Source organism: Gobio gobio (genome assembly GCF_949357685.1).
Source record: "Gobio gobio genome assembly, chromosome: 20".
Classification (NCBI taxonomy): domain Eukaryota; kingdom Metazoa; phylum Chordata; class Actinopteri; order Cypriniformes; family Gobionidae; genus Gobio; species Gobio gobio.
The window spans coordinates 36,241,419-36,266,499 of NC_137113.1; positions in this window are offsets into that span (position 1 = coordinate 36,241,419).

Consider the following 25,081-nt stretch of genomic DNA (forward strand, 5'->3'; position numbering starts at 1 on the left):
TTCCCTAAAAGTAAGTCTGTTGAAATTCTATGTGCCTTGGAGGAGCTCCTCAACAGGTGGAAAGGCCTCCTAAATACAAGGGTATACAGTCGCCCCCCTCCCTGCATTTTGCAATTCCATCTCTAATCAAACACACCTGAATCAGCTAATCAAAGCCTTTTGGCCTTAGTCCAAAATGGCAGCTAGCTGTGTTGAAGTTAAACTCAAAATCATGAGGTAGTTGTCAATTTTCCAAAAACTCTCAATGAGTCAAATTGGCTGCTTCTATTATTATAGATTATACGCTATTATTATATCCCAATTCATTTTTAAACTGAAATTACTATTATTGTAATATTTTGTTGTCGCTGATTCAACAGGGTGCATATTTCCAGCCCTTTTCGCAGCACACTTAAGGTGTCTTGACCTCTTTAAAATCACTGCTGGCAGCGGTGGGATTCGAACCCACGCCCCCGAAGAGACTGGAGCCTAAATCCAGCGCCTTAGACCCCTCGGCTACGCAACCCCAATGTATCTCTTTTCGGGGGCCTTTTTTCTGCCCATTTTTCCAGAAAAAGAGAAAACTTTGGGTGCGGACCTTCATCGAGAGGCTCTGAAGCCTGTCGAGTGCGGCCAAGGAAAGCAAAAGAGGCTGGTTTTGGAAGAGACCCGGAGCATGCAGTGTCACTTCACCAGTCTTTTTGCACAGGCATAGCATCCACTAGAGCCTTCTAAAAGGCTGTCTTGGCAGCGGTGGGATTCGAACCCACGCCCCCGAAGAGACTGGAGCCTTAATCCAGCGCCTTAGACCGCTCGGCCACGCTACCTTGCAACATTGCTTTCCCTGGGCAGTTTTCGCCTACTTTTTTTAAATATCGCACTTCCCTAAAAGTAAGTCTGTTGAAATTCTACGTGCCTTGGAGGAGCTCCTCAACAGGTGGAAAGGCCTCCTAAATACAAGGGTATACAGTCGCCCCCCTCCCTGCATTTTGCAATTCCATCTCTAATCAAACACACCTGAATCAGCTAATCAAAGCTTTTTGGCCTTAGTCCAAAATGGCAGCTAGCTGTGTTGAAGTTAAACTCAAAATCATGAGGTAGTTGTCAATTTTCCAAAAACTCTCAATGAGTCAAATTGGCTGCTTCAATTATTATAGATTATACGCTATTATTATATCCCAATTCATTTTTAAACTGAAATTACTATTATTGTAATATTTTGTTGTCGCTGATTCAACAGGGTGCATATTTCCAGCCCTTTTCGCAGCACACTTAAGGTGTCTTGACCTCTTTAAAATCACTGCTGGCAGCGGTGGGATTCGAACCCACGCCCCCGAAGAGACTGGAGCCTAAATCCAGCGCCTTAGACCCCTCGGCCACGCTACCCCAATGTATCTCTTTTCGGGGGGGGTTTTTCTGCCCATTTTTCCAGAAAAAGAGAAAACTTTGGGTGCGGACCTTCATCGAGAGGCTCTGAAGCCTGTCGAGTGCGGCCAAGGAAAGCAAAAGTGGCTGGTTTTGGAAGAGACCCGGAGCATGCAGTGTCACTTCACCAGTCTTTTTGCACAGGCATAGCATCCACTAGAGCCTTCTAAAAGGCTGTCTTGGCAGCGGTGGGATTCGAACCCACGCCCCCGAAGAGACTGGAGCCTTAATCCAGCGCCTTAGACCGCTCGGCCACGCTACCTTGCAACATTGCTTTCCCTGGGCAGTTTTCGCCTACTTTTTTTAAATATCGCACTTCCCTAAAAGTAAGTCTGTTGAAATTCTATGTGCCTTGGAGGAGCTCCTCAACAGGTGGAAAGGCCTCCTAAATACAAGGGTACACAGTCGCCCCCCTCCCTGCAGATTGCAATTCCATCTCTAATCAAACACACCTGAATCAGCTAATCAAAGCCTTTTGGCCTTAGTCCAAAATGGCAGCTAGCTGTGTTGAAGTTAAACTCAAAATCATGAGGTAGTTGTCAATTTTCCAAAAACTCTCAATGAGTCAAATTGGCTGCTTCTATTATTATACATTATACGCTATTATTATATCCCAATTCATTTTTAAACTGAAATTACTATTATTGTAATATTTTGTTGTCGCTGATTCAACAGGGTGCATAATTCCAGCCCTTTTCGCAGGACACTTAAGGTGTCTTGACCTCTTTAAAATCACTGCTGGCAGCGGTGGGATTCGAACCCACGCCCCCGAAGAGACTGGAGCCTAAATCCAGCGCCTTAGACCCCTCGGCCACGCTACCCCAATGTATCTCTTTTCGGGGGCCTTTTTTAGGCCCATTTTTCCAGAAAAAGAGAAAACTTTGGGTGCGGACCTTCATCGAGAGGCTCTGAAGCCTGTCGAGTGCGGCCAAGGAAAGCAAAAGTGGCTGGTTTTGGAAGAGACCCGGAGCATGCAGTGTCACTTCACCAGTCTTTTTGCACAGGCATAGCATCCACTAGAGCCTTCTAAAAGGCTGTCTTGGCAGCGGTGGGATTCGAACCCACGCCCCCGAAGAGACTGGAGCCTTAATCCAGCGCCTTAGACCGCTCGGCCACGCTACCTTGCAACATTGCTTTCCCTGGGCAGTTTTCGCCTACTTTTTTTAAATATCGCACTTCCCTAAAAGTAAGTCTGTTGAAATTCTATGTGCCTTGGAGGAGCTCCTCAACAGGTGGAAAGGCCTCCTAAATACAAGGGTACACAGTCGCCCCCCTCCCTGCAGATTGCAATTCCATCTCTAATCAAACACACCTGAATCAGCTAATCAAAGCCTTTTGGCCTTAGTCCAAAATGGCAGCTAGCTGTGTTGAAGTTAAACTCAAAATCATGAGGTAGTTGTCAATTTTCCAAAAACTCTCAATGAGTCAAATTGGCTGCTTCTATTATTATACATTATACGCTATTATTATATCCCAATTCATTTTTAAACTGAAATTACTATTATTGTAATATTTTGTTGTCGCTGATTCAACAGGGTGCATAATTCCAGCCCTTTTCGCAGCACACTTAAGGTGTCTTGACCTCTTTAAAATCACTGCTGGCAGCGGTGGGATTCGAACCCACGCCCCCGAAGAGACTCGAGCCTAAATCCAGCGCCTTAGACCCCTCGGCCACGCTACCCCAATGTATCTCTTTTCGGGGGCCTTTTTTAGGCCCATTTTTCCAGAAAAAGAGAAAACTTTGGGTGCGGACCTTCATCGAGAGGCTCTGAAGCCTGTCGAGTGCGGCCAAGGAAAGCAAAAGTGGCTGGTTTTGGAAGAGACCCGGAGCATGCAGTGTCACTTCACCAGTCTTTTTGCACAGGCATAGCATCCACTAGAGCCTTCTAAAAGGCTGTCTTGGCAGCGGTGGGATTCGAACCCACGCCCCCGAAGAGACTGGAGCCTTAATCCAGCGCCTTAGACCGCTCGGCCACGCTACCTTGCAACATTGCTTTCCCTGGGCAGTTTTCGCCTACTTTTTTTAAATATCGCACTTCCCTAAAAGTAAGTCTGTTGAAATTCTATGTGCCTTGGAGGAGCTCCTCAACAGGTGGAAAGGCCTCCTAAATACAAGGGTATACAGTCGCCCCCCTCCCTGCATTTTGCAATTCCATCTCTAATCAAACACACCTGAATCAGCTAATCAAAGCCTTTTGGCCTTAGTCCAAAATGGCAGCTAGCTGTGTTGAAGTTAAACTCAAAATCATGAGGTAGTTGTCAATTTTCCAAAAACTCTCAATGAGTCAAATTGGCTGCTTCTATTATTATAGATTATACGCTATTATTATATCCCAATTCATTTTTAAACTGAAATTACTATTATTGTAATATTTTGTTGTCGCTGATTCAACAGGGTGCATATTTCCAGCCCTTTTCGCAGCACACTTAAGGTGTCTTGACCTCTTTAAAATCACTGCTGGCAGCGGTGGGATTCGAACCCACGCCCCCGAAGAGACTGGAGCCTAAATCCAGCGCCTTAGACCCCTCGGCTACGCAACCCCAATGTATCTCTTTTCGGGGGCCTTTTTTCTGCCCATTTTTCCAGAAAAAGAGAAAACTTTGGGTGCGGACCTTCATCGAGAGGCTCTGAAGCCTGTCGAGTGCGGCCAAGGAAAGCAAAAGAGGCTGGTTTTGGAAGAGACCCGGAGCATGCAGTGTCACTTCACCAGTCTTTTTGCACAGGCATAGCATCCACTAGAGCCTTCTAAAAGGCTGTCTTGGCAGCGGTGGGATTCGAACCCACGCCCCCGAAGAGACTGGAGCCTTAATCCAGCGCCTTAGACCGCTCGGCCACGCTACCTTGCAACATTGCTTTCCCTGGGCAGTTTTCGCCTACTTTTTTTAAATATCGCACTTCCCTAAAAGTAAGTCTGTTGAAATTCTACGTGCCTTGGAGGAGCTCCTCAACAGGTGGAAAGGCCTCCTAAATACAAGGGTATACAGTCGCCCCCCTCCCTGCATTTTGCAATTCCATCTCTAATCAAACACACCTGAATCAGCTAATCAAAGCTTTTTGGCCTTAGTCCAAAATGGCAGCTAGCTGTGTTGAAGTTAAACTCAAAATCATGAGGTAGTTGTCAATTTTCCAAAAACTCTCAATGAGTCAAATTGGCTGCTTCAATTATTATAGATTATACGCTATTATTATATCCCAATTCATTTTTAAACTGAAATTACTATTATTGTAATATTTTGTTGTCGCTGATTCAACAGGGTGCATATTTCCAGCCCTTTTCGCAGCACACTTAAGGTGTCTTGACCTCTTTAAAATCACTGCTGGCAGCGGTGGGATTCGAACCCACGCCCCCGAAGAGACTGGAGCCTAAATCCAGCGCCTTAGACCCCTCGGCCACGCTACCCCAATGTATCTCTTTTCGGGGGGGGTTTTTCTGCCCATTTTTCCAGAAAAAGAGAAAACTTTGGGTGCGGACCTTCATCGAGAGGCTCTGAAGCCTGTCGAGTGCGGCCAAGGAAAGCAAAAGTGGCTGGTTTTGGAAGAGACCCGGAGCATGCAGTGTCACTTCACCAGTCTTTTTGCACAGGCATAGCATCCACTAGAGCCTTCTAAAAGGCTGTCTTGGCAGCGGTGGGATTCGAACCCACGCCCCCGAAGAGACTGGAGCCTTAATCCAGCGCCTTAGACCGCTCGGCCACGCTACCTTGCAACATTGCTTTCCCTGGGCAGTTTTCGCCTACTTTTTTTAAATATCGCACTTCCCTAAAAGTAAGTCTGTTGAAATTCTATGTGCCTTGGAGGAGCTCCTCAACAGGTGGAAAGGCCTCCTAAATACAAGGGTACACAGTCGCCCCCCTCCCTGCAGATTGCAATTCCATCTCTAATCAAACACACCTGAATCAGCTAATCAAAGCCTTTTGGCCTTAGTCCAAAATGGCAGCTAGCTGTGTTGAAGTTAAACTCAAAATCATGAGGTAGTTGTCAATTTTCCAAAAACTCTCAATGAGTCAAATTGGCTGCTTCTATTATTATACATTATACGCTATTATTATATCCCAATTCATTTTTAAACTGAAATTACTATTATTGTAATATTTTGTTGTCGCTGATTCAACAGGGTGCATAATTCCAGCCCTTTTCGCAGGACACTTAAGGTGTCTTGACCTCTTTAAAATCACTGCTGGCAGCGGTGGGATTCGAACCCACGCCCCCGAAGAGACTGGAGCCTAAATCCAGCGCCTTAGACCCCTCGGCCACGCTACCCCAATGTATCTCTTTTCGGGGGCCTTTTTTAGGCCCATTTTTCCAGAAAAAGAGAAAACTTTGGGTGCGGACCTTCATCGAGAGGCTCTGAAGCCTGTCGAGTGCGGCCAAGGAAAGCAAAAGTGGCTGGTTTTGGAAGAGACCCGGAGCATGCAGTGTCACTTCACCAGTCTTTTTGCACAGGCATAGCATCCACTAGAGCCTTCTAAAAGGCTGTCTTGGCAGCGGTGGGATTCGAACCCACGCCCCCGAAGAGACTGGAGCCTTAATCCAGCGCCTTAGACCGCTCGGCCACGCTACCTTGCAACATTGCTTTCCCAGGGCAGTTTTCGCCTACTTTTTTTAAATATCGCACTTCCCTAAAAGTAAGTCTGTTGAAATTCTATGTGTCTTGGAGGAGCTCCTCAACAGGTGGAAAGGCCTCCTAAATACAAGGTTACACAGTCGCCCCCCTCCCTGCAGATTGCAATTCCATCTCTAATCAAACACACCTGAATCAGCTAATCAAAGCCTTTTGGCCTTAGTCCAAAATGGCAGCTAGCTGTGTTGAAGTTAAACTCAAAATCATGAGGTAGTTGTCAATTTTCCAAAAACTCTCAATGAGTCAAATTGGCTGCTTCTATTATTATACATTATACGCTATTATTATATCCCAATTCATTTTTAAACTGAAATTACTATTATTGTAATATTTTGTTGTCGCTGATTCAACAGGGTGCATAATTCCAGCCCTTTTCGCAGCACACTTAAGGTGTCTTGACCTCTTTAAAATCACTGCTGGCAGCGGTGGGATTCGAACCCACGCCCCCGAAGAGACTGGAGCCTAAATCCAGCGCCTTAGACCCCTCGGCCACGCTACCCCAATGTATCTCTTTTCGGGGGCCTTTTTTAGGCCCATTTTTCCAGAAAAAGAGAAAACTTTGGGTGCGGACCTTCATCGAGAGGCTCTGAAGCCTGTCGAGTGCGGCCAAGGAAAGCAAAAGTGGCTGGTTTTGGAAGAGACCCGGAGCATGCAGTGTCACTTCACCAGTCTTTTTGCACAGGCATAGCATCCACTAGAGCCTTCTAAAAGGCTGCCTTGGCAGCGGTGGGATTCGAACCCACGCCCCCGAAGAGACTGGAGCCTTAATCCAGCGCCTTAGACCGCTCGGCCACGCTACCTTGCAACATTGCTTTCCCTGGGCAGTTTTCGCCTACTTTTTTTAAATATCGCACTTCCCTAAAAGTAAGTCTGTTGAAATTCTATGTGCCTTGGAGGAGCTCCTCAACAGGTGGAAAGGCCTCCTAAATACAAGGGTACACAGTCGCCCCCCTCCCTGCAGATTGCAATTCCATCTCTAATCAAACACACCTGAATCAGCTAATCAAAGCCTTTTGGCCTTAGTCCAAAATGGCAGCTAGCTGTGTTGAAGTTAAACTCAAAATCATGAGGTAGTTGTCAATTTTCCAAAAACTCTCAATGAGTCAAATTGGCTGCTTCTATTATTATACATTATACGCTATTATTATATCCCAATTCATTTTTAAACTGAAATTACTATTATTGTAATATTTTGTTGTCGCTGATTCAACAGGGTGCATAATTCCAGCCCTTTTCGCAGGACACTTAAGGTGTCTTGACCTCTTTAAAATCACTGCTGGCAGCGGTGGGATTCAAACCCACGCCCCCGAAGAGACTGGAGCCTAAATCCAGCGCCTTAGACCCCTCGGCCACGCTACCCCAATGTATCTCTTTTCGGGGGCCTTTTTTAGGCCCATTTTTCCAGAAAAAGAGAAAACTTTGGGTGCGGACCTTCATCGAGAGGCTCTGAAGCCTGTCGAGTGCGGCCAAGGAAAGCAAAAGTGGCTGGTTTTGGAAGAGACCCGGAGCATGCGGTGTCACTTCACCAGTCTTTTTGCACAGGCATAGCATCCACTAGAGCCTTCTAAAAGGCTGTCTTGGCAGCGGTGGGATTCGAACCCACGCCCCCGAAGAGACTGGAGCCTTAATTCAGTGCCTTAGACCGCTCGGCCACGCTTCCTTGCAACAATGCTTTCCCTGGGCAGTTTTCGCCTACTTTTTTAAAATATCGCACTTCCCTAAAAGTAAGTCTGTTGAAATTCTACGTGCCTTGGAGGAGCTCCTCAACAGGTGGAAAGGCCTCCTAAATACAAGGGTATACAGTCGCCCCCCTCCCTGCATTTTGCAATTCCATCTCTAATCAAACACACCTGAATCAGCTAATCAAAGCCTTTTGGCCTTAGTCCAAAATGGCAGCTAGCTGTGTTGAAGTTAAACTCAAAATCATGAGGTAGTTGTCAATTTTCCAAAAACTCTCAATGAGTCAAATTGGCTGCTTCTATTATTATAGATTATACGCTATTATTATATCCCAATTCATTTTTAAACTGAAATTACTATTATTGTAATATTTTGTTGTCGCTGATTCAACAGGGTGCATATTTCCAGCCCTTTTCGCAGCACACTTAAGGTGTCTTGACCTCTTTAAAATCACTGCTGGCAGCGGTGGGATTCGAACCCACGCCCCCGAAGAGACTGGAGCCTAAATCCAGCGCCTTAGACCCCTCGGCCACGCTACCCCAATGTATCTCTTTTCGGGGGCCTTTTTTCTGCCCATTTTTCCAGAAAAAGAGAAAACTTTGGGTGCGGACCTTCATCGAGAGGCTCTGAAAGCCTGTCGAGTGCGGCCAAGGAAAGCAAAAGTGGCTGGTTTTGGAAGAGACCCGGAGCATGCAGTGTCACTTCACCAGTCTTTTTGCACAGGCATAGCATCCACTAGAGCCTTCTAAAAGGCTGTGTTGGCAGCGGTGGGATTCGAACCCACGCCCCCGAAGAGACTGGAGCCTTAATCCAGCGCCTTAGACCGCTCGGCCACGCTACCTTGCAACATTGCTTTCCCTGGGCAGTTTTCGCCTACTTTTTTTAAATATCGCACTTCCCTAAAAGTAAGTCTGTTGAAATTCTACGTGCCTTGGAGGAGCTCCTCAACAGGTGGAAAGGCCTCCTAAATACAAGGGTATACAGTCGCCCCCCTCCCTGCAGATTGCAATTCCATCTCTAATCAAACACACCTGAATCAGCTAATCAAAGCCTTTTGGCCTTAGTCCAAAATGGCAGCTAGCTGTGTTGAAGTTAAACTCAAAATCATGAGGTAGTTGTCAATTTTCCAAAAACTCTCAATGAGTCAAATTGGCTGCTTCTATTATTATAGATTATACGCTATTATTATATCCCAATTCATTTTTAAACTGAAATTACTATTATTGTAATATTTTGTTGTCGCTGATTCAACAGGGTGCATATTTCCAGCCCTTTTCGCAGCACACTTAAGGTGTCTTGACCTCTTTAAAATCACTGCTGGCAGCGGTGGGATTCGAACCCACGCCCCCGAAGAGACTGGAGCCTAAATCCAGCGCCTTAGACCCCTCGGCCACGCTACCCCAATGTATCTCTTTTCGGGGGCCTTTTTTAGGCCCATTTTTCCAGAAAAAGAGAAAACTTTGGGTGCGGACCTTCATCGAGAGGCTCTGAAGCCTGTCGAGTGCGGCCAAGGAAAGCAAAAGTGGCTGGTTTTGGAAGAGACCCGGAGCATGCAGTGTCACTTCACCAGTCTTTTTGCACAGGCATAGCATCCACTAGAGCCTTCTAAAAGGCTGTCTTGGCAGCGGTGGGATTCGAACCCACGCCCCCGAAGAGACTGGAGCCTTAATCCAGCGCCTTAGACCGCTCGGCCACGCTACCTTGCAACATTGCTTTCCCAGGGCAGTTTTCGCCTACTTTTTTTAAATATCGCACTTCCCTAAAAGTAAGTCTGTTGAAATTCTATGTGCCTTGGAGGAGCTCCTCAACAGGTGGAAAGGCCTCCTAAATACAAGGTTACACAGTCGCCCCCCTCCCTGCAGATTGCAATTCCATCTCTAATCAAACACACCTGAATCAGCTAATCAAAGCCTTTTGGCCTTAGTCCAAAATGGCAGCTAGCTGTGTTGAAGTTAAACTCAAAATCATGAGGTAGTTGTCAATTTTCCAAAAACTCTCAATGAGTCAAATTGGCTGCTTCTATTATTATACATTATACGCTATTATTATATCCCAATTCATTTTTAAACTGAAATTACTATTATTGTAATATTTTGTTGTCGCTGATTCAACAGGGTGCATAATTCCAGCCCTTTTCGCAGCACACTTAAGGTGTCTTGACCTCTTTAAAATCACTGCTGGCAGCGGTGGGATTCGAACCCACGCCCCCGAAGAGACTGGAGCCTAAATCCAGCGCCTTAGACCCCTCGGCCACGCTACCCCAATGTATCTCTTTTCGGGGGCCTTTTTTAGGCCCATTTTTCCAGAAAAAGAGAAAACTTTGGGTGCGGACCTTCATCGAGAGGCTCTGAAGCCTGTCGAGTGCGGCCAAGGAAAGCAAAAGTGGCTGGTTTTGGAAGAGACCCGGAGCATGCAGTGTCACTTCACCAGTCTTTTTGCACAGGCATAGCATCCACTAGAGCCTTCTAAAAGGCTGTCTTGGCAGCGGTGGGATTCGAACCCACGCCCCCGAAGAGACTGGAGCCTTAATCCAGCGCCTTAGACCGCTCGGCCACGCTACCTTGCAACATTGCTTTCCCTGGGCAGTTTTCGCCTACTTTTTTTAAATATCGCACTTCCCTAAAAGTAAGTCTGTTGAAATTCTATGTGCCTTGGAGGAGCTCCTCAACAGGTGGAAAGGCCTCCTAAATACAAGGGTACACAGTCGCCCCCCTCCCTGCAGATTGCAATTCCATCTCTAATCAAACACACCTGAATCAGCTAATCAAAGCCTTTTGGCCTTAGTCCAAAATGGCAGCTAGCTGTTGTAGGGTTTTAGGGTTACATATTATATTTAAATCAAAAATTAGCTCAATAGGGAATTGTGGGTATTAATATTTAGGGATTTATGATCAATCATAAAGGGTTATAATCTAATCACCAATCTCCAAAATCACCCAAAATGGGAATACCTCACCTTGGTATTTATGCAATATAATATATATATATATATATGGTTAACAACAATTTATTGTAATTAACTACAGATATATCTATATTAAATAATCACAGAATAACCTCAAGGGAGTTGATTCAAAATTCCTCTCCGTTCCGTTTAAAGGACGAGTGGAGACTCCTTATCCACTCACCAGGTCTATTCTTCCTACCCAATTTTCGGGAAGCTTATCCCTCTGGCCACAAAGGACAAACTTTCCGAGTTATGGTATTAATTAAAGCATTCAACGATGCTTATAAGAGCTCGTAGCTTAGATCTGACATTAAAGGGACTCGTGTTCCGTGAGCAAACAATGACAATCAAAACGTGGATATCATGGTTTTAATGAAGACTAATACTACGATTACATATGACTAAATAAAGAATACATGTATTTACAGAATAGTGGAAAGTAAAGCGGAGGATGGAAAGGATAGAAATAGAGGAAGGGCAGAGGAGAAGGGAAAGGAAGCAGGCTAGGATCGTGTCCGATCCGACACCTTCCCGAACCATTAGAGCCAGCAAGAACTATATCACCTTAAACAGGGGTACAATCTTAAAACGCATCTAAATTTCGGTAGAATTGATACTTGCATGGTTTCTTGGTGTTGTGTTAAGCAAGATGCGTGCGTTAGCGTTTCTCAGAGTTTCCGTGCGCTGACGCGCTCTCTCTGTTTGGTTCTTCCGGAGCTTCGTTGGTCCACGGGACTTTTAAAGGTGTTTGGGAAGGGAGCATCTTGAAAGAGAAAGTTCATCTCGTCCAGCTAGTTCCTCGGCGGAGCGCGTCGATCTTCAAAGGAAACATCAGCTTGGCTGGACCGCGCCGGCTCGCAGGTCGAAGCCCGCGAGCCGCGCTGATGAGATGGGAGGAAAAGGAAATTTGTCTCGTCGGGGTCCTTGGAAGTTGACTGAGCCCCGATATGCTTGTGTTGCTGTCTTTTGAGATCCATTAAACTACGCCCACTTTCCCGGCGGCAACCAATCGTTGGTGTGAATTTCAGGCGGGAGAGAGTTTCTTTGTTCTGACTTTATTACTCAATGGAATGTTCTTGCCGGGAGCCAGAATTAGTAAAGTTTCGCTCAAAAAGGGCTAAACCTACTAAAAGGTACATCTCATAATCATCTACTTTGCACCACTGACTGGGACAAAGAAAGAGAAACCTTTAGACATCAAACATGCCTGTGTTTAAATGCATGAAAGACAGTGTATCTCTTTTACAGAGCCATTTTGAGCATTTAGGATTAACATCACACACACATACAAATATATACTTTGTGGTCAACATACATATAACACAAGGGTCATCACATATTTCTGGGATGGTTAAATTAAAGGCTAATATGAAGAGGAATACTTGTGTGTGTGTGTGTGTGTGTCTGTGTGTGTGTGTGTGTCTGTCTGTGTGTGTGATAGGAATCTATTTGAAGTTCCTCACAAGGTGATAACGGCACGGCCTGCGTTGTCTCTGCTGGTCGTAAGGGTGATAGTGCGGCCATTTGGCCAGCCTCAACTGGCACCACTACACTCATTTATATGCTAATACTAATTCATAGGCAGAGCTGTGCAAAAGATCTGCATCTCTGGTGTTTCTCGAACGACCCACCACTTTGATCTCATGTCAAGAGCGACTCCAGACGCTACAGTCCCCCTTTGTCATGTGACGACGTCCGGTTGACCTCGTCGGATGACAGTTGTCGTTTTGATCGGATGGTAGTCGAGTGGGATCATGATGGTCAGATGGCAGGTGGATCATGGTGGTCGAGTGGCAGGTGGTTTCTAATCGTTCCAAGCCTTTGGTTCCTCAGGCTGAGGGTCCATCCTGATGAGGTTTGGCCTTGTCTCTGTCTTGGTACCTCCCTTCCGTGGGTTTCGTTTGAATCCCAGGAGGAGAGAGGCTGTGTTCTTGGTCATGGACTCTCGCATCTCGTGGACCCTCTTGACTAGGATGAAAGCCAGGCCCAGTGTCAGGGTGTGGCATGATGCTGTAGCAAGGTAAAGAGCTGTGTCGATGAGAGTGATGTCAATTGGCTAGGACCCCCTTTCTTAATCTTTAGTTCCAGTTCTGGATCTAGAGTGAAGTTGTGATTCTTGAAGAAGGATGGGGTTTCCAGCTCTGACCAGTACTCTTCACTTGGGAGGTATTACGATGCCAGATCATCAAGGTGGAGGATGGTACCCTTTGGTACGTGAATCCACACACTCTGGTCGTTTGTGTCCCCTGGAGTAATGGTCACTCCACGGCAGATAAGGCAGGCAGCAGCCAAGTTCAGGTCTCTGACCTTGTGCAACAGGTGTCGAGGCAGCAGGTGCCATGACGGTGCGTCACCTGTCATCCTGAAGTCCGTCTGTGTGGCGCAGGTTTCTGCTTGTGGTCTCAGGAAGTGGTAAGGGGTCTATGTGGCCTGAAGAGGGTTTCAGACTGACCTAGTGCTGGTGACAGGAGGGAAGCAGGTAGTTGTTAGCCTCTCAGTCACGAGAAGTCCGAAGGATCGGAGTTCTGCTCTGCTTCTTGTAGCAGTGCTGTTGTGAGCTTGCCTGAGCTGTGTGTGGCAAGGAGTTGGAAGCTTGTCCTTTGCAGTCCTCATCTGGTGAGTCCTGTTTTCAGGGGCTATTTTGCTGGTGTCAGCAGCTCCTGTGACCCTGAGATAGTAGTGTCCAGCTGTCCTTGTGCCGCCTCCGCTTGACAGCTGCGTGAAGGGTTTGGCAGAGGGCGTTGTTGTCGACGGCTGTGGGACATCCTGTGGTGTGCGCAGGGTGGACGCGCTGTCTTCCGTGGCTCCGCCCAGTGGCTTGTCTGGTACTTGGCGTTTGCCATAGTGACAGTTCTGCATGTGTTTGATCTGTCCAGCTGCTCTCATGGTTCAACAGCTGTCTGAGCCACTTCAGGTGTAGTTTGTCAATGTGCTGGTGAGTAGTGTAAGTTCTGACAAAACTAGAGTCTCTTGTTTGATGCAGCAGGGTCGTCTGACACCCAGTCACAAGTTCCAAAGTAGACACATGAGTTGATTCATGCGGGGTGGCTCTGATGGTCATGAGCACCAATGGACGTTTCACATCCCAGTCTTTCTGGTTGGCAGACACATACTTTCTCAGCATGCTGGCCCCAGCTCAATTGGTTCATTCAACTTGGTGTCGTTGGGTGCTCAAAGACATTCTACTCACTTGGAGAACTGGCATACAACTGTGAGGAAGTACTTGTGGTCCCTCGTCGATCTGGGAAGGGATCCCGTCCAGTCTATTTGAAGGTATGACCACGGGACTGTGACTCTTCTGCGTTGCAGGGGCTCTGGGGTTTGGGTTTGCCGGTTAGAATTGTCAGCAAACCAGACACTTCTCTGACATACTCTGACACGACTTGCTGCATGCCAGGCCAATATTTCACTTGCTTCTGTGTCTTGTGGCTCTGGTACCGTGGTGTCCGGCACATGGTGCGTTGTGGGCATACATTTAGCATTACCCCCCTTTTGACACTGTGGCATCACAAGCTTTAGCGCTGTGAGGGCGTCAGAGGCATACCCCAGAATGTTTGTTTTCTCACGCAGCATGTGTTTGCCGTCATGCGGTGGTCTGAGGCCTGTGGTAGCGGTGAAGTCAGACATCGTGACAGGGTGGTTGGAGGGGTCTGAGAGGTGGTTACTCATAGCTTTTATGGCAGTGTCAGAGGCTTGCATGTCAGCTGTGTCATTTATGGAAATTGTAGAGCCAGCGTAAGCGGCTGTGATGTTGGAATCGCCGCAGGAATAGTCAGTTTGCTGCGGGTTATTGCAGCGCCATCACGGGTGGTTGCGTGGGTGGGAGGTGACCATGGATTGCCGTGAAGTGTGCCAGTCTTGGCCAGGGAATCAGTTTGGTCATTCAAGTCTTTGTCAAGGCCGGGTTGCCTTGAGTGTCCTGTCACCTTTTCCCGGTGGACAGTCATGTCGTGTGTTCTTGTGATGTCATCACACGCGTCGAACAGGTGTTGGGCATGCTTCGTTTCGGAAGATGTTAAACTCGGCTGGTGAGTTGGCATAGCCGATTGGGCACCTGGTGAAAGTACGCTGTCGGTTGCAGAAGGTGAAAGACAGCTGGTGCTGCAGTATCCTGTTCGTTGATTAAAGTACAGACTCTTGGGATGGTCTGGCCTGGCAGGAGGTTTTCAGGCTTGGCAGGAACCACAGGGGGCTGTGATGTCAGTGGGGCTCACACTACCTCATTGGTAAAGTCCACATGAGCCTTGAGGCGAATCAAGGGGTCTGCTTCTATGTAGACGTTATGCAGTGGATCTTGAAGGACCAGGATGTGGTGTGTGAGGCACTGATCGTTCCATTTCAAGTTCAAAGTGCAGGTGCCCTTGACAGTTACCATGGTTGTTAGGCAGGAGTCCAACGGGCAGTGGGTGCACTTGCTTGCAGATGGAAGGTTGGATGTGTCTTTCATGAGGGCTTTGAACAGTGCTAGACTGATGGCTGAGTTGTCTGCCCATAGTGAGAGTATGATGTCTGTAGTTGTTACATCATTCAGCTGGAGGTCAGTCATGACCTTGGGGCAGTGAAAGTCAGAGTCTATGGTGAGTTGAAAAGTGCAGAGTAGCGAGCTTGGACTTTGCTCTGGTGCTGAGACAGTGTTCTCGCGGCGGGTTGCAAGATTTCTCGTGACCTCTGTGACCTGACAGTCTGGCTCAGGTGATCTGGGTGGCTGGAGAGGCAGAGGTTCTCGTACTTGAGCCCAAATCTTTAGCTGTATGAAGTCTAGTAGGGGCTCAAAACGATCTAGCAGATCTTTGCCGACGAGAAAGGGGTACGTGTCCATTGGTTAGATGTACACTGGGTGTACCAGACTCATTAGGCCCATCGTTAGCTGGATGGGAGCTATCTGTTCAAGTTGGATCTCATTTTGGCTGTATGACTGCACATTCAACTCACATTTTGGGATTTCAGAGTTCGATTGTTCAGGAAGTGCAGCTGTCAGCTAAGGGAGTTGAGCGACGCTGTCACTTGGTGATGAAGTCTCTGGATCTTTGGACTGTGGTTTGTGCGGTGCTTGGTTCCGTTGGAGAGCAGTCAGGAAGGACGTTGGGTGCCGGTCTTGGTCACAGTCGTAAGCTGTCTGGCCTGTCCTTCTTGTCTCCCTTGCGAGAAGTTCTTTCAGAATCCTCAGGATCTCTGCTGACTCAGATGAAGCTGCACCGTCTGGCTCTGGTGAGTGCTCAGACTTGGGTTCGTTTGGGGCGAGCCGTTCCGCCGCTGGCTGTTTGGGCTAGGGGTGCTGTCATTTCTGGGCTGTCGGCTGGCATCTCACGCGGCTCCACCTTTGGGTGGTTAGACAGACGTGGCTTGTCTCAGAGTCTTTCAGAGTGCTCGGACAGGTGCTTAAGACGGGCACCGTGCCAGTTGCGCTGCTCTCTGCTGGCTTGGAACGGTCTTGCCGGTTACAAAGTCTGTCACTGCGTTGTTGCAGGGCGCCCCCTGGAGCCAGCTCTGAACGGTGATCAGAGACAGGGTAAACCATTAGATTTCTCACAGTCTTTTCAGAAACAGTCTTTTTGGTCGGCAGTCCCGTAGCTGTTGGTAGTCCAGCTTTACGGTCTCATGTTGTAAGTGAAAGTTCATACCCTGCAGGGTTTGGGGTGAAAGTTGAGATGTTTCTGGCCAGCTTGTAGAGTTCTTGGGAAGCCATGATTCTCTGGATTGGCTCCCACCCCCTTTGCTGCTGGTGGGGGCTCGTGGCTGCTGGCTGGTGACAACCTGGGCAGTGGGCTTTCACCCCCCTTTTGAGCTTGGAACTCTTGGCTGGGGGTTTCTTGTCCCACTTGTCAGGGGAAACTGTGTGGTGCGTGTTTCCCCTTGCTGTTCACTGTGCGATGTACATGTGAACTTCAGTTCTCTGTGAACAGTTTCAAGTTCTTTGTCTTGAATAGTTTTTTTTTTTTTTTTTTTTTGAACCAAATCTTGGACCTTGGCATGGTCGTTTGCAAGTGGGTTTCACAAGCTTTGGCCTTGCTGTTTCTTTCTTTCAGTTCAATCTTTGCTCTTGTTAGGAGAGCTTCACCTCGTTGGAGTTTTTCTTTTGGTTCCTCTTCAGATTCTTTCTCCAACTGCTCTCTGTGCTTGTCTCTACACGAAGTTCTGCCAGGGCATTTTGGAGTCTCTCAACTTCCTCCCGAAGTTGTAGGTCCGTTCCGTCCTTCCGTCCGCGTCGGTCCTGGGTCTCGAGGAGTAGCTGATCTAGTCGACTCTGCGCGTGGTCCTGGTGCCTACGGGCCTCCTCAGCATGGAGCTTCAACGCTGCCGTTCTTGGCTCAGGGGCTGCAGGTCACCGTGGCTTTAGGCAGGAACGCAGTCGTCCTGGTGCTCGATCAGGTCTCGACGTGATCCCAGTGGCGGTGGGGCTGGATGAACGGGACACACCGCTTACTGTGGGCAAGAGAGAGACAACACAAAAGAGGCCAATGCAAGTCCGTATAGGGTGTGGTGCTTATAGCCATATGTGACTATTTAATTGTGTGTGCAATTTTGGACTAACTGGTGCAGCCAGTTAGTGGAATCTAGGCCTTGCACCTGTTGTCTTGGCCGTGAGCGGCCAGGTTGGGCCAATTTGTGTGGGTGAGTGCCGGATTTAAATAACAATTTTGACAGTGCGGTAGCCTAGTGGGTCATTTACTGACACTGGCGGCTGATCGTCAATCTATTATTCAGCTTTCCTTGATGGCTCTCATGGGTTCTGTCTTTAGGTGAACTGGAAGAAACTAAACAACAGAACAGTAGAGTAGAAAAGAAAAGGGCGAAATTTCCAAGAATACTAAGACGGCACGAAATAAAACAAAATGAGAACATGAGAAGAGATAGATATGGAAAGGCTCTAAGCTTAATACCAATGCTAGGGTTTATGACAGGGCCAACGAGTGAGGGGGCGCTGTTGAGCTATAAAGCCTAGGGGAAAGGTATGGCTTAAAAAGGGAGAAAGGTGTGGCCAAACACTTAAATGACCGGGAATATGTATATTCTAGGGCTTGCCATAAGTGAATGGGCTTACTTTACTTACTATGCCTGGGGTGAATCGGGGTCGCTTCAGGTGAGAACCGATGGTGAGGTCAATCTCGCCGGCGGTCCCTGGACACTCGACCGCGGTGTTCCCAGATCCTCGTCCCTTGGTACCACGGTGCGCCCACTCAAACAGCGTTTGACCTTTAGCATAACTGGGCAGCACTCAGGTAAGTTTGGTCAACGGCCAGACTGAAGGGTTGAAGTTGGGTTTCCTCTGAAATCCCTTTGGAGTCCAAACGGAGGATCAGAGTAATTAACCAAAATGCCCTTGAGCGGTTCAGTTGGACTCGTTGACTTCTCCCTGGAGTGCCCGAAATGCTTAGTCTGCTGCGTGCCGCCGCCAATGGTACGGAGACAGAGGTGTCTGCGATTCACCCACGACCGGTGTCAGTTACGCAGGCCAGGTGACTCCACTCACCGGAACCCAGCCAGAAGACAACCGGAAATTCACCACAAGCACTAGGGGAGGTACTACCTGTGAATATATAAATGGCTAACAAGGAAAACGTGACATCAGCTTAAGCTTAAACTTGTTTTAACCAAATTCAAATAATTCTGTAAAGTGAGTGAGGTAAAAGACTATTCAATAAATAGTACTAAAACATAAAATGATGATAATGTTGGTAATTATCAGAACAATCATTGAAAAAGGGAGAAGTGGAATTAATTAAATTAATCTATTCGGAAATGGAGCCAAAGGAGAAGAGAGAGAGGAGAGCCAACTTATGAGAGTGCCCAGCAGGGGGCGTGCTACTGATAAGTGGCTGTCGCAGGCTGAAAAGAGAAGGCTTAATTTAAATTCAGGTTCAAACTTGCTTAAACCAAAATTTAAATAAGTGCAGGGTATCAGACTGGTATGAAATGGAAGAAACCAATTGATAAACAAATAACAATAAAAAGGGAAGAAAAGAACAGACAAGCAAAAATAACTCAAATTGAAACAATGAGAAAGAAAGGGAAACTGACTTAGCAGGAGATGTCCCAAAAGGGGTCCATTCCCCTTAGGTAGCATCACTGGCTGAAAGGAGAACTTAATTTAAATTCAAATTCAAACTTTGTTTAAACCAAATTTAAATAAGTGTGAGAAGTCATTGAACCCGAAAGATTGAATGACTTCAAACAATAGCGATAACAGGAAATAAATGAAAATAATTATAATAGTAAACAAATAAAATAACGAGAGTTCGCTTGAGAGAGTTTAATAAGGCAAACATCTGCAGACGTCCACAAGATGGCGTAGTGGAGTCAGGCGTGGGTAATTTGAGAGGTGCAGCACACCTAGCGGGCTGCCCCCTTGTGTTACTCGGAGGTATTACACTACCCAAAATTAGGTGATTATGAAGCTTGAGCGTCCGACAATGGGGAGGGTCCAGCTTCCTAACGCAGCAATTTAACTGCAATCACAAGTGTGAATAGAATTTGTTTTCAAATTTCCTTTGAGCCAATTTTGAAGCACAGAGTGTGTGGACGGATTTATTTACCGCATATACACACAAATGTAGAACAGAGCATTTTCTCTGCAACAAATTTTAACGTGATCAAGGTTAACATAAAATACTCCCATTCACACATCAAGCAGATACTGGCCAGCAGTTTTTTTTCTGGTTGATTTGTGCAAGGTGTGCGTTCTGGTTAGCTATGCCAAAACTCCACCTAAGGGGGTGAGATCGCTAGCGATTTATAAGGCCTTTTACAAAACGAATAAGAGGAATACGCTCAAATCGTCATCACGCTGGGAGAAGATTTCTTCGTTCTAACAGGTGGCATCACGCACAGGTGGCATCACGCACAGGTGGCATCACGTTGAAAGAAGATTTCTTCGTTCTAACAGGTGGCATCACGCACAGGTGGCATCACGCACAGGTGGCATCACGCTGAAAGAAGATTTCTTCGTTCTAACAGGTGGAATTGATAATATTAAAATGTTCTGCAAAAGAAGTTTTTCCCTTTACAGAGACAGTTTTAATATTATGAACTGCAGTTTCTTTTTAACAATTAACAGTGACCAAAATGTTTGACCAAAATAGACGCTGTTAACATAGGACTAACTGAAATGAGCTTTGGGCTTTTCAGTTACAGATACGTGAGTTCGCGATTGCGACTTGTCTCACTGAAGCGCGCATATAAGACAACAATTAACACAAATGATATACGCATAAAATTGACAAAGTTGCTCACAAAACAGAGTTTAGAATGTGCTCGAAATATTCTCCACCAAAAATATGTAGGGTTTTAGGGTTACATATTATATTTAAATCAAAAATTAGCTCAATAGGGAATTGTGGGTATTAATATTTAGGGATTTATGATCAATCATAAAGGGTTATAATCTAATCACCAATCTCCAAAATCACCCAAAATGGGAATACCTCACCTTGGTATTTATGCAATATAATATATATATATATATATGGTTAACAACAATTTATTGTAATTAACTACAGATATATCTATATTAAATAATCACAGAATAACCTCAAGGGAGTTGATTCAAAATTCCTCTCCGTTCCGTTTAAAGGACGAGTGGAGACTCCTTATCCACTCACCAGGTCTATTCTTCCTACCCAATTTTCGGGAAGCTTATCCCTCTGGCCACAAAGGACAAACTTTCCGAGTTATGGTATTAATTAAAGCATTCAACGATGCTTATAAGAGCTCGTAGCTTAGATCTGACATTAAAGGGACTCGTGTTCCGTGAGCAAACAATGACAATCAAAACGTGGATATCATGGTTTTAATGAAGACTAATACTACGATTACATATGACTAAATAAAGAATACATGTATTTACAGAATAGTGGAAAGTAAAGCGGAGGATGGAAAGGATAGAAATAGAGGAAGGGCAGAGGAGAAGGGAAAGGAAGCAGGCTAGGATCGTGTCCGATCCGACACCTTCCCGAACCATTAGAGCCAGCAAGAACTATATCACCTTAAACAGGGGTACAATCTTAAAACGCATCTAAATTTCGGTAGAATTGATACTTGCATGGTTTCTTGGTGTTGTGTTAAGCAAGATGCGTGCGTTAGCGTTTCTCAGAGTTTCCGTGCGCTGACGCGCTCTCTCTGTTTGGTTCTTCCGGAGCTTCGTTGGTCCACGGGACTTTTAAAGGTGTTTGGGAAGGGAGCATCTTGAAAGAGAAAGTTCATCTCGTCCAGCTAGTTCCTCGGCGGAGCGCGTCGATCTTCAAAGGAAACATCAGCTTGGCTGGACCGCGCCGGCTCGCAGGTCGAAGCCCGCGAGCCGCGCTGATGAGATGGGAGGAAAAGGAAATTTGTCTCGTCGGGGTCCTTGGAAGTTGACTGAGCCCCGATATGCTTGTGTTGCTGTCTTTTGAGATCCATTAAACTACGCCCACTTTCCCGGCGGCAACCAATCGTTGGTGTGAATTTCAGGCGGGAGAGAGTTTCTTTGTTCTGACTTTATTACTCAATGGAATGTTCTTGCCGGGAGCCAGAATTAGTAAAGTTTCGCTCAAAAAGGGCTAAACCTACTAAAAGGTACATCTCATAATCATCTACTTTGCACCACTGACTGGGACAAAGAAAGAGAAACCTTTAGACATCAAACATGCCTGTGTTTAAATGCATGAAAGACAGTGTATCTCTTTTACAGAGCCATTTTGAGCATTTAGGATTAACATCACACACACATACAAATATATACTTTGTGGTCAACATACATATAACACAAGGGTCATCACATATTTCTGGGATGGTTAAATTAAAGGCTAATATGAAGAGGAATACTTGTGTGTGTGTGTGTGTGTGTCTGTGTGTGTGTGTGTGTCTGTCTGTGTGTGTGATAGGAATCTATTTGAAGTTCCTCACAAGGTGATAACGGCACGGCCTGCGTTGTCTCTGCTGGTCGTAAGGGTGATAGTGCGGCCATTTGGCCAGCCTCAACTGGCACCACTACACTCATTTATATGCTAATACTAATTCATAGGCAGAGCTGTGCAAAAGATCTGCATCTCTGGTGTTTCTCGAACGACCCACCACTTTGATCTCATGTCAAGAGCGACTCCAGACGCTACACTGTGTTGAAGTTAAACTCAAAATCATGAGGTAGTTGTCAATTTTCCAAAAACTCTCAATGAGTCAAATTGGCTGCTTCTATTATTATAGATTATACGCTATTATTATATCCCAATTCATTTTTAAACTGAAATTACTATTATTGTAATATTTTGTTGTCGCTGATTCAACAGGGTGCATAATTCCAGCCCTTTTCGCAGCACACTTAAGGTGTCTTGACCTCTTTAAAATCACTGCTGGCAGCGGTGGGATTCGAACCCACGCCCCCGAAGAGACTGGAGCCTAAATCCAGCGCCTTAGACCCCTCGGCCACGCTACCCCAATGTATCTCTTTTCGGGGGCCTTTTTTAGGCCCATTTTTCCAGAAAAAGAGAAAACTTTGGGTGCGGACCTTCATCGAGAGGCTCTGAAGCCTGTCGAGTGCGGCCAAGGAAAGCAAAAGTGGCTGGTTTTGGAAGAGACCCGGAGCATGCAGTGTCACTTCACCAGTCTTTTTGCACAGGCATAGCATCCACTAGAGCCTTCTAAAAGGCTGCCTTGGCAGCGGTGGGATTCGAACCCACGCCCCCGAAGAGACTGGAGCCTTAATCCAGCGCCTTAGACCGCTCGGCCACGCTACCTTGCAACATTGCTTTCCCTGGGCAGTTTTCGCCTACTTTTTTTAAATATCGCACTTCCCTAAAAGTAAGTCTGTTGAAATTCTATGTGCCTTGGAGGAGCTCCTCAACAGGTGGAAAGGCCTCCTAAATACAAGGGTACACAGTCGCCCCCCTCCCTGCAGATTGCAATTCCATCTCTAATCAAACACACCTGAATCAGCTAATCAAAGCCTTTTGGCCTTAGTCCAAAATGGCAGCTAGCTGTGTTGAAGTTAAACTCAAAATTATGAGGTAGTTGTCAATTTTCCAAAAACTCTCAATGAGTCAAATTGGCTGCTTCTATTATTATACATTATACGCTATTATTATATCCCAATTCATTTTTAAACTGAAATTACTATTATTGTAATATTTTGTTGTCGCTGATTCAACAGGGTGCATAATTCCAGCCCTTTTCGCAGGACACTTAAGGTGTCTTGACCTCTTTAAAATTACTGCTGGCAGCGGTGGGATTCGAACCCACGCCCCCGAAGAGACTGGAGCCTAAATCCAGCGCCTTAGACCCCTCGGCCACGCTACCCCAATGTATCTCTTTTCGGGGGCCTTTTTTAGGCCCATTTTTCCAGAAAAAGAGAAAACTTTGGGTGCGGACCTTCATCGAGAGGCTCTGAAGCCTGTCAAGTGCGGCCAAGGAAAGCAAAAGTGGCTGGTTTTGGAAGAGACCCGGAGCATGCAGTGTCACTTCACCAGTCTTTTTGCACAGGCATAGCATCCACTAGAGCCTTCTAAAAGGCTGTCTTGGCAGCGGTGGGATTCGAACCCACGCCCCCGAAGAGACTGGAGCCTTAATCCAGCTCCTTAGACCGCTCGGCCACGCTACCTTGCAACATTGCTTTCCCTGGGCAGTTTTCGCCTACTTTTTTTAAATATCGCACTTCCCTAAAAGTAAGTCTGTTGAAATTCTATGTGCCTTGGAGGAGCTCCTCAACAGGTGGAAAGGCCTCCTAAATACAAGGGTACACAGTCGCCCCCTCCCTGCAGATTGCAATTCCATCTCTAATCAAACACACCTGAATCAGCTAATCAAAGCCTTTTGGCCTTAGTCCAAAATGGCAGCTAGCTGTGTTGAAGTTAAACTCAAAATCAAGAGGTAGTTGTCAATTTTCCAAAAACTCTCAATGAGTCAAATTGGCTGCTTCTATTATTATACATTATACGCTATTATTATATCCCAATTCATTTTTAAACTGAAATTACTATTATTGTAATATTTTGTTGTCGCTGATTCAACAGGGTGCATAATTCCAGCCCTTTTCGCAGGACACTTAAGGTGTCTTGACCTCTTTAAAATCACTGCTGGCAGTGGTGGGATTCGAACCCACGCCCCCGAAGAGACTGGAGCCTAAATCCAGCGCCTTAGACCCCTCGGCCACGCTACCCCAATGTATCTCTTTTCGGGGGCCTTTTTTAGGCCCATTTTTCCAGAAAAAGAGAAAACTTTGGGTGCGGACCTTCATCGAGAGGCTCTGAAGCCTGTCGAGTGCGGCCAAGGAAAGCAAAAGTGGCTGGTTTTGGAAGAGACCCGGAGCATGCAGTGTCACTTCACCAGTCTTTTTGCACAGGCATAGCATCCACTAGAGCCTTCTAAAAGGCTGTCTTGGCAGCGGTGGGATTCGAACCCACGCCCCCGAAGAGACTGGAGCCTTAATCCAGCGCATTAGACCGCTCGGCCACGCTACCTTGCAACATTGCTTTCCCTGGGCAGTTTTCGCCTACTTTTTTTAAATATCGCACTTCCCTAAAAGTAAGTCTGTTGAAATTCTATGTGCCTTGGAGGAGCTCCTCAACAGGTGGAAAGGCCTCCTAAATACAAGGGTACACAGTCGCCCCCCTCCCTGCAGATTGCAATTCCATCTCTAATCAAACACACCTGAATCAGCTAATCAAAGCCTTTTGGCCTTAGTCCAAAATGGCAGCTAGCTGTGTTGAAGTTAAACTCAAAATCATGAGGTAGTTGTCAATTTTCCAAAAACTCTCAATGAGTCAAATTGGCTGCTTCTATTATTATACATTATACGCTATTATTATATCCCAATTCATTTTTAAACTGAAATTACTATTATTGTAATATTTTGTTGTCGCTGATTCAACAGGGTGCATAATTCCAGCCCTTTTCGCAGGACACTTAAGGTGTCTTGACCTCTTTAAAATCACTGCTGGCAGCGGTGGGATTCGAACCCACGCCCCCGAAGAGACTGGAGCCTAAATCCAGCGCCTTAGACCCCTCGGCCACGCTACCCCAATGTATCTCTTTTCGGGGGCCTTTTTTCTGCCCATTTTTCCAGAAAAAGAGAAAACTTTGGGTGCGGACCTTCATCGAGAGGCTCTGAAGCCTGTCGAGTGCGGCCAAGGAAAGCAAAAGTGGCTGGTTTTGGAAGAGACCCGGAGCATGCGGTGTCACTTCACCAGTCTTTTTGCACAGGCATAGCATCCACTAGAGCCTTCTAAAAGGCTGTCTTGGCAGCGGTGGGATTCGAACCCACGCCCCCGAAGAGACTGGAGCCTTAATTCAGTGCCTTAGACCGCTCGGCCACGCTTCCTTGCAACAATGCTTTCCCTGGGCAGTTTTCGCCTACTTTTTTTAAATATCGCACTTCCCTAAAAGTAAGTCTGTTGAAATTCTACGTGCCTTGGAGGAGCTCCTCAACAGGTGGAAAGGCCTCCTAAATACAAGGGTATAC